Below are 10,031 nucleotides of genomic sequence, written 5' to 3'. Positions count from 1 at the left end.
TCAAGCTGCTTACTACCAAGGGTATCGACAGTGTGGCATAATTTAAATACTCCTGTTATTAATTTATGATCCCAGTTACTATTATTGCCAAGGTTATCCATCTCAACACGATTTAATATGACCCACACTACCATGGCTGGGCCTGGGTTATTAATAATTTCCATGGTTTTGATCATTTAAGCCCTACTCAAATAATTACAAACAGCAATTGTTACTATTATTAGCAGTATTTCTATGATTAAGCCTGAGCGCAAGACCACGATGGAATGCTGAGAGCTGGTGGGGAGAGCGGCTGCAGAGTGCTGGGGGAGAGAGAGAGCACCAAACTGAGAGTCGGATAGGTCTGGCTGTAAACACCTACAAGCTCTACCCCCCACACACACATTACTCACTCCCCCCCGTGTCTCAGGTGGGTTATGTCATCGCTCTCAGACTCAGTATCTTCATCCATCAAGTGGGAATGTCTTTAGAAAGACCTTGGGGTGCCTGGGTGGCTCAGTGGGTTAAGCCTCTGCCTTCAGCTCAGGTCATGGTCTCAGGGTCCTGGCTCTCTGCTCAGCGGGGAGCCTGCTTCCCCCTCTCTCTCTCTCTGCCTGCCTCTCTGCCTACTTGTGATCTCTGTCTGTCAAATAAATAAAATCTTTAAAAAGAAAGAAAGATCTTGAATGAGCACAGTGAAGAACAAACGAGACAACATAGTGTTCATCACCAGGAGAGACTTGAGCTCTTTGCACTCCTTTGGCACGTATTTATTGAGCACCTACTGTGTGCCCCACACTGTTGGAGGCACTGGGGATCCAGCAGCGAATAGCCCTCACGGGCTGACCCAGGGGCTGGTTATTTGATGTGAAGCATGATTTCATAATGTGGCATCTTGGCCTGACTGTGCTGTGGATAGCATGGCTGTGATCAGGATGTTCCTCTGCGGGGACCATCACCAAGGCTGTCACCATCATGGCCACCTGTACCAACATGGTCACCATGACACCAGCATCACTGCCATCACTACCACACCCACAGTCCTCCCCGTCACTATTGTGACCACACAATTAATTATCACCACCATCACCATCATCGCCACGACTGCAGGGCCATGGCCACCAATGCCATCACCTGGTATCCTGCATCTGCACCACTACCCAGCAGAGATTCCTCTGCCTGATCAGTGCGGGATCCCTGGGTCTGTCCCTTTGCCTTGGAACAATATTGGAGGCCCTACGGCACGGCTGGTGGCCTTACTCTATCTCCCTAATGGTTGTGACTCCTGACCCCACACACGAGTGTCTTTGCAAAATTTCTCCCTCAACCTGGCCCTCTGTCCCCAGCCCTCCACACATAGAGCCAGGGCTGTGGGATGGGGCGTGGGGAGTGGGCTCGTAGGAGCTGACCAGCAAGTGAGATCAGACAGGCAGAGCTGGGGGACAGTCGCTCTCATTGGAGGGTCCCCCAGAACCACTTCCTGTAACAGCTGCACATACAGAGGGCCCGGCCCCCACCACACATGCTCTGAGTCTTCCTGAACTCAACGGTGAGCCTAAGGGGAGAGAGTGGAGAATGTCAATGCCATCGACATGGGGCTGGGAGTGGCAGTGCTGGTCCAGCTTCAACTTCAGACATCAGAATGGGAGGGCTTTGGCCCTCCTCCATCACCCTGCCTCCCCCATCACCCTGCTCCCTTGGGAAGGCAAGCTCCTAAACCATGATCCCTGTCCTCCAGTCCTGTTGGGACTCCTCGCCCCAGGCCCCCTGCAGGATGTCACTCACAGATCCCTGTACACATCCCCAGCAATCACTGGGGAACCAGCCTGCCTCCCAAACCAGACCATGAGAACTCACATCTATGGAGACATCCTATGGGTGGGGAGCGCTGCACATTATCTCCTTTAATTCCCACTGTCTTCCCATGACGGAGATGCTGGCATTGCCATTTTACAGATAAGCGGTTGAGGCTTGAAGCAGATAAGCCACTCGCCCAGGACCCCCTGAAAGGAACCAGTGGTACCATAAATGGCCAGTGTGAGACACCAGGCCCTCCATGCCCCATTGCTAACCCTCAGGTCCTGGTCCCTCTGTCCATCCCTCTATCCCTGCCCCTCCCGTCCGCACCTGGAGTTGGGGAGCCGGAACCTGCCTGTCAAAGCGGCTGTACCCTGGCCCTCCATACTACCTACCACTCACGCTCCCAACCCCGACACGCATTCACAGAACCTGGGCTTGCAGGGGGCCCCTGGTAGGATGGGTGGAGACAAGCCAGGAGATGATCTTTGTCTTTTGATCTGAGACATGATTTCAAGCTCACTCAGTGAGTGCTCCCTTTTCCTGCTTTGGGGGAATCGTCTCCCCTATCCCTCAGTTCCAAAGACCAACCAGAGAAGGGGTGAAGGGAGGTGGGCAAGAGGATGACAATTTCCGAAGGGGAGAGGAGCGAGGCGGGGGGGGGGGGGGTTGCCGGGCCTCCCCCAGCTGCATCCCATCTGCCCTGGGCAGGCGGCCAGGCAAGGTAAGTGAAACCCGCTGCCCCCCATTAGGAGCTGGCTCAGTGGCTTTGAAGCGTGATGCAGTGATTACCTCTGGGCTGCCTCCTGGGCTGCAACAGGGTCCTGACCAATGAAGGGGGCAGGGTGGGGCCCTGGGCCAGGTCTGGGTTGGTGCTGCGGGGGCTGCATTCATAGTGCAAAGGGCAGGAGAAATTAGCCTGTTTTGGAGTCCAGTTAGATTAACTCGAGCATCCAAGTGGGCTGGGCCGCAGTGCCCTCCCTCACCGCCTGCGCCAGCCTCAGAAACCGGAGGCCGGCCTTCCCTTCGCTGTGCTATCCTGCAAGGACCCCCACCTGACCCACATTCTTCAGCGACTCCCACCCCCAGGCCCTTGCATGGGTTCCTTGAGAGTTGTCTCCTCTCTTCCTTTGACATACTTTCTCCCTTTGAATCGGTCAAGGCTTCCATCTTCCCATCTGCCCTGTTCCACACCCATATCTCTCATCAAGGGATCACAAGATCTGATCAGACATAGGTGGTGGGGACTTCATGTCCCCAGACTTTGTGTCTTGGAGAAGGGGAAGCCCAGAGAGGGCAAAGCTATCCCTGAGTGCTTGAGCGGGAGTGTTCCCAGCCTTGTAGTGAGAGCACATGGGGAGATTCTGGGTACCCTGTGGTCTTTCTTGCTAACTCTAGGGCCCAAGCCTCCCTGGCCTTTTGTTCCAGCCTCTGCCCTAGTCTCCCATCCCCCTGTGAGTGGCTCCTGACTCTCAACTTTGCTCCTTGCAAGTCCTTTAGGGTCACAGAGCTGCCCTGCAGTTCTAAAGGACTCAGTCACGTTTCTCACTTTTTATCCTGCATCCAAAGACAGTCAAGACATTCCAAAGGAATATCGAGGAGGCTTACCCCATGGCTGGAGCAGGGTGAAGCCAGCAGGCGGGAAGGTAAGAAGACGGGGCATCAGATGACCCGGGTACCAATCTACCATTTATTTGCCGTGTGCCCTGGGGCCAGTCCTCTCCCATCTCCCCACTCCTCCCCTTGGCCTCGGTCTCCTCATCTGTAAAATGGGTGTGAGATACCAATCTCCCAGAATTACTGCAAGGAGTCAAAGCAGTATTGAGTGAGTGTGCTCCGAAAGTCAAGGGAGTTTGAGAGATGTCAATTACTCTTTGATGTTGCTGCTGATGGTGGCTGCTGGCCTGCAGGCTGGAGACCGAATGAGGGGTGAGATGACATTTCAGCACTGGAGACCCAGGCTCCGGGGCCTTCCTGCTGCAGATAAGAGCCAGAGCCGTGTCAGGCCCTGGGCTCTGCAAAATTCCCACGGGAATCACTGGGGGAGGAGATATCCCAGGCTCAAGCTTATCTTCTCTCTGGCGCGTCTGGGAAGTGGGGTCAAGTGCAATTGTCTGGGTTGGCTTCCAGCAGGGGAGGGTAAAGGGCATGGGTGCACAGTCTGGTAAGTCTCCCAGTCAAGGGAAGACCCCCCAAGAGGGCCCAGGAAGGGGGAGGAGCCAAAGGAGGAGCATCCCTTCCCCATCTGTCCCAACCTCCCAAGGTTGTGGGGACCCGGGAGACAGGGCTGAGCTTTTAAAAACAGAGGACCCAGGTTTCCAACTGCCCCTACATCCGCTCTCTCAGTCCCATCCACCCCACTGGCCATGAGTGCCCCTTCTGAGGAAAGAGAAGAGACAGCCCTGCCCTGGGGGGTGGGGGGACAACTCCAGGAGACAGGAGACAGATCCCAGGAGGAGGGAGACACGGTCTCTAGGCTGCGATCTGCTGTCCCATGGGAGTGCAGAGGTGGGTCTGGAACATGGAGAGGAACGTCAATGCCACTTTCCTCCCCTCTGCTATGCCGGACAGGGGCGGGGCGGGGAGGGCAACACAAGGCCTTAGGGATCTCCCAGTCTAAGGGATTCCCCAGTCAGACAGTGTTTCACACCTGGAACAGGAGCACAAGAGTGTTCCTAGTTATACACTCGAGGCCAGGACTCTGATCTCAGAAGGGGAAGCCACTCCCAGGAGCCGTCTGCAACTGGGGAAACTGAGGCCCAGAGAAGTGTACAACATATTCTAAGTCACGCTGTGGGTCCATTGCAAAAAAAGGGGATTACAGACCACTTTGGGGCATTTCAACACATCGAGCTAAAGGAGGCCAGAGGTCAGCGTTCCCCCTTCAGCTTGCCCCTACTCCTTGTGTGATCGGGGACCACTCACAACACCTCTCCAGGCCGTTTTCCCCCAACTGTGAGGAGAGGGAAGTGGTCCTTCCCCCGACCACTCCTGTTCCTACTCCCTGGGGAGTCTGAGGCCAGGTTCTTGTCCAGCCCAGCCTGGTCCAGCCCCCAGGGTGCCCTGGGGAGGGGAGGCAGGTGCGGGAGGGGCCATCTCCTGGAGGAGCCCATGGGTGGAGGAAAGTGCTGAGTCGGCACTCAGAGCCTCAGCCACCTCCGCTCCTGTTCCATTATTCATCCCTGTAAGAGGCTCTCCCTCCTCCTCTCTGACCCAGGCCCAGTCTCCAGAAATGCCTTCGCCCACCCCCCCAACATCCCCCCTCAGCTGGAAACTCTTAAGCAAAAAGGTCGTCAAGATGATTAAATGCGAACAGATTTTCAGCTCTTTTTCCACTTTAATTAAAAATGGGCTCTCAGTTCAGAGGAAGCTGGAGACAGAAGAGCAGCTCCCCAAAGGCCCCCAGGCTGAAAAAGTGAGGGAAAACCACTCAGAGATGTCTGAAGGTTGGCCTGCTGTGGCCCAGGGTCAGCCCCCCTCTCCACCGCAGCTGCCATGTGCCCACAGGCCCCGCCCACAGAGGGCAGCAGGGGCCTGGAGTCCTCTTGGCACAGCGACAGTGCAGGGACAGAGGCAGAGAGCTGAGCAAACAGGTCTGCTCCCTAGATTTAGGGTGGGGGTGGGGTGGAAAGTGGAAGGGGTTCCATTTCCACAAACCCTCATTGTTGGGGAGCCCCCAGTTTCCGGCAGGAACAGGTCACCGCCCTCAAGAAGGAGTGGGGTCTGACACAGAGAATGCAGGATAGAACATGAGCAATGGATAAGTAACTTCCAAACAACCTAGAAGCAAACCGAGCAGTGACCTGGCAGATCAAAAAGAACAATGGTGTACGTGTGCACGTGGGAGGGCAGTGGGGGCATCCTCGGCAGGCTTCCTGCAGGAGGACCTCCGATCCAAAGGTAGAGAGGCACATGGGGCTGGAAGGGCAGTGTGCTTATAGTGGGGAGGCTAGAGGAAGCAGAGCAAGACCAGGACACCGGGCATTTTCCTACGAAGATGGGGAGATGGAACGCAGGGAAAAGCCAGCAGAAGAAGGACTCTACCCTTCTCTCTCTCTCCTCCCCCCTCCTATGAGGGATCAGGAGCTGGAGAGAAGGGGAGGAGTGACAGGGGAAGGGATTTGGTGGAGACACCTGAGAACATCCGCAGGGGAGGAGGGACGGAGGGCGGATGGGGGAGCTGGCACAGGCTGCAGGAACAACAGGAGCCCACAGCCCTTGGTCACCGATCCCATTTCCGGTCTGGCCCTGGCCCTTGGCAAGCCCCAGAGCAGAGCCTCCCTCCTGAGAGTGCCAGAGAGGACGGTTGCGTTTGAAGTTCCTCCCGGTGTTCCAGACCGCCTCTGCGCTCCAGAGAGCAGGCTGCAGAGGCAGTGGTAGCCTGCCTGGCCTGGAGAGAAAGGCCTCCCACCACTTCCTGTACCTGTGCTGGGTGGTCCCACCTGCCTTCCGCTCAGGGGACAGCAGTTGTTCCTCATCCCGGGAAGAAAGGCGATCCCTTCCTAGTGAACCACCCCAGTGTCTGGGGGCAGTCCAGAACCCACCGCACTCCCCAGCTCCAGCGAAGGGAAGGGGGGTGCACAGCTGGCCCCTTCACAGTCCCTTCCCCTTGTCTTTCCACCAGCCCCTGCCGGCACTGAGGATTGCACCTGACAGAAGTTAGGTGCAAAGGCTGCCAGGGAAGGTCCCGTATGTGCTCTGCCTTGTCCAAGGAAAGGACCTTCCCTTGGGAGAGGGGTGTAGGAGCAGGTCAGGAAGCAGACAGGGTTGTGTAAGAGATGGGGCCAGTTGGAGCTGGCCATGCAATGTGGGGGCACTCAGAAGCTCCCTTTTCATTGTTGGTGACAGATCACTTCCTCGTTGAAATGTCCATCCTGCTCCCAGGATGGCGGTCCTCAGGATCCAAGTCTAAACCTCCCGAGTCTCCAAAAATCTCTTCCTGATCCACGCTTTCTCTCCTTCCAAACCAGGTGGCCAGAGAATGGCTGACTTTGGGTCCGTCAACCCTCATGCACTGGCTCCTCTGTCCCCGGCTGCTTTGGTAGAACCGGCACCCATGCCCTTGAGTGCAGCCTTCCCCCACTCTCCTAGGTCCCTGCGCTGCCTCAGCCTGGCTCCAGCTCCTCCAGGAAGGACATGCGGCCAGGAGAGGAGGGGACGCTGGCCTGATGCCAGATGGATGGGAGACCAGACACCTGTATCCTCGACAGCCTGGGTCCCCCACTTCTCAGAAGCCACTATTCACCCCAAGTAGTCCCGCAGCCTCTGGCCTTCTCTCCTTCGTTCTACTTTTAGAAAAACCAGGGACTCCGCCGCAGGGAGTAGCCTATTTAGACAGAGTCCAAATGGAGCAGCATGGGGAGGGGGAGCAGACGGGGCGGGAAGCGTGTCTCTGTTGGCGGGCACTGCTTTGCCCGGAACTCGCTTTTCCTCCCCAGTGTTAATTATCAAAATTAACCGAACACTATAAATAACCCAACTCGGAGACTTGAAGAGCCTCACTTCTAATTAATTCATTTCCAATCAAGACACTTCCATGCCCCCCTACCCTGGAATCTGAGGGATGGGAAGCTCAGTGTGCAGCTTTTCAAATAATGAATCCAGCTGTCCCCTCGCTCCTAAGACACGAAAGCTCACAGAGAAAAGAGAGAAGGAAAAACACTCTGCTTTCTTGGAAGGGGGTAGCCTATAAATAACCCCATATTGGTGCATTTGATGGACGACATTCACGTCTAGATTGGCTTTTGTTGGGATGAGGAGACACAGGGGTGGGGGTGGGGCGGTGGAGACTTCCATCTGCTGCCTCCTTTACTGGGCAATAAATTTAAAGCAAGACTGTGAGCACCATCCAAGGCCTCTGTGTTGGCTAGAGCTGGGGAGACTGATCGATAGAGGAGGAGGAGGGATGGGGAAGGGGGGAGAGAGAGAGAGAGAGAAAGAGAGAGAAAATGCAAGCCTAGGGTAAGTGCAGGGAGGAGGAGAAATGGAGAAGGGGAGAAGGTAAATAGGAGGATAAAAGGAAGGAGGAAGAAAGATAAGAAGGGGGAAGGGCAGGAAGGGAAGACTGTCAGGGAGAAGCTGCAGAGAGGTATTTCCCTCTCCACCTTGTAAGTGACCCTCGTCTGCCCGTGATCCATCCAGCTGCCCCAGCCTCGCATCCACCTGCCTCCTGTCAACACCTGCCAGAAGTTTCCTCTCCTACGAGGAGGAGATGGGTGGCCCGTGTGCCCCACCCAGGTCCCCCAGCAGCACCCCCCTACCCCCAGGCTGTCCCCACACTCCTGGCTCCCCGCTGTAGGGGAAGGGGCAGGCCCGGAGCAAGCAGGAGGGCTGCTCATGGCCTTCCAAGACCTAGTGCCCCGCTGGACAGTCCCGGGGACAGGGGGCTGGGTAGGGGATGGGACAGAGTCGGAGGAGGAGAGACAGAGACGGAGACACAGAGAGAGAAGGAGAAAGAGGTGCCTAGAAAGAGAAGAGACAAGAGGAAGGAGCAAAAGCAGAGGCCAGAGACAGACAGAGGGACAGAGGCGGAAGGAGAGGGGAGCAAGGGGGGTCTGGCTCAGGGGGGCCCTGGAGCTGAGGCCATGGAGGTCAGGGCTGGGAGCACTTGATTTCCCTCCTCCGAGCTCTGCCTTCCCTACCTGCAAAATGGCCTTAAGGTCAGCCCTTTCCTCTTCCTGAGGTGGTCATGAAGACTGATGCGGTTAAGTGTGCACAAAACTCCTCCTGGGGGGTCCGGCCCCCAAAGGAGTGCTCACCTCATTAGGCTGTGGTTATTATTAGTAACAGTACCAGTTATTACTAGAGCAGTGCTGGTTCCTCATCTGGGTTCCTGTTGTGAGCGCCTCTGGGCCGACACCATCTTCCCTGCTGGGCAGGGGCAGCTTGGGGCCAACCACCCAGCTCACCACACTGGGGTCCAGACCTCAGGGCTGTGGTCCCTGCCCCAGACTGGGGACTTGCTGGATGTGTCTCTCCCCTCAGGAATGCCCCCAGGGGCGCAGCCCACACTTTCTTTTCCCTCTGAGTGCCCCGGTCCTCCGTGGCCAGATGGTCCCGTGTTGTTGGGCAGGTTGTCGACCGACTCACTGAGTGGTTGCCCATGGAACCCTCGGAACCTGCACCCTAGGGACCTGGTCCTGCTCCTCCAGCCTTAAGCCCCTCAACTCAGGCTGAGATTAAGGGATGGACCAGGTTGGGAGAGTGGCCCTTTCCCCCTACATCCTGTCCCCGGGCTTCTCCTTCCCGCAAGCTGGGGAGGGGGCTGCTGGGGGCTGGCCCCCTGGCAATCTGATTTCCATTAGCCCCTTCTCTGGTTCTCATTACTGTAGCCCCCGAGGCTTTGGAAACGGGTCATTTCCCCTGGCAGCTTTCTCTCCTTCCTCTGCCTTTTGAGGTCCGTCTCCCATCTCAGTCCTCTTTGAGACCCCCCTTCTAGTGGACCAGCAGTTAGGGTGGGGGGAGTAAGAGTTCCCCCAAGCTCTATGGGGAGGGCCTATGACGTGCTCCCAAGTCTCAGCCCGACTCCCTCAGGGAGCAGAATGCTGCTTTTCTTCCAAAAAAAAAAAAAAAAAACAAAACCTCCCTTCTCGCCCCTTCCTTCTGCTCGGGTCCCCGATCCTCCCCGCCCCCATGTGCAGATACACCCCCAGAGTCCGAGAGAGGGGTGTGGGCTGCGGACTGAGCCCTGTGCCTGGCACCGAGGGAGGGAGGCAGGAAAGAAGGCGCTGCACGAATGGCCATGCACGCCAATGAATGGAGACAGGGCAGCCGGGGAGGGGGAGGAACCGGCCAAAGAGAAAACCCGAAGCCAATGATGCTCATCGTCCCCTGTGTACTTCCTGGGCCCCGCCACCCCACCGTGTCCCCCTTTGGAACCGTCTCACTCCCTCTTACTCATCCGCGCAACTTGGCCCGGGAATCACCTCTTTGGGGAAGTCCCCCATTTTATTCTAGCCTGGGGGACCCCACGTGGACCTCAGGCGCCCTGCTTCGCTCCCCACCACTGGCACACCGTGCTATTGGTCAGGGTTTGCCTTTTCTCTCTCCATCAGGGTGTTGAGCCCCTTGGGGAGGGGAGTGATCTTGTCTGTCACCCCTCCAGGGTTCCGCCTGCCTAGCACAGGCCTGGGTTCAAGAGCTCAAGAGCTGAGGGCGAATGAATGTACAGGCCAAGGAATGAAGGAAGGAAGGAGTGGATGAGCGACCGTAGCCTAAACCACCACCTGGCAGAGGGTCAGGGAAGTCAAGGACAT

The sequence above is a fragment of the Lutra lutra genome, chromosome 16 (assembly GCF_902655055.1).
Source record: "Lutra lutra chromosome 16, mLutLut1.2, whole genome shotgun sequence".
Taxonomy (NCBI): Eukaryota; Metazoa; Chordata; class Mammalia; order Carnivora; family Mustelidae; genus Lutra; species Lutra lutra.
Note: the sequence above shows the minus strand (reverse complement) of the source record.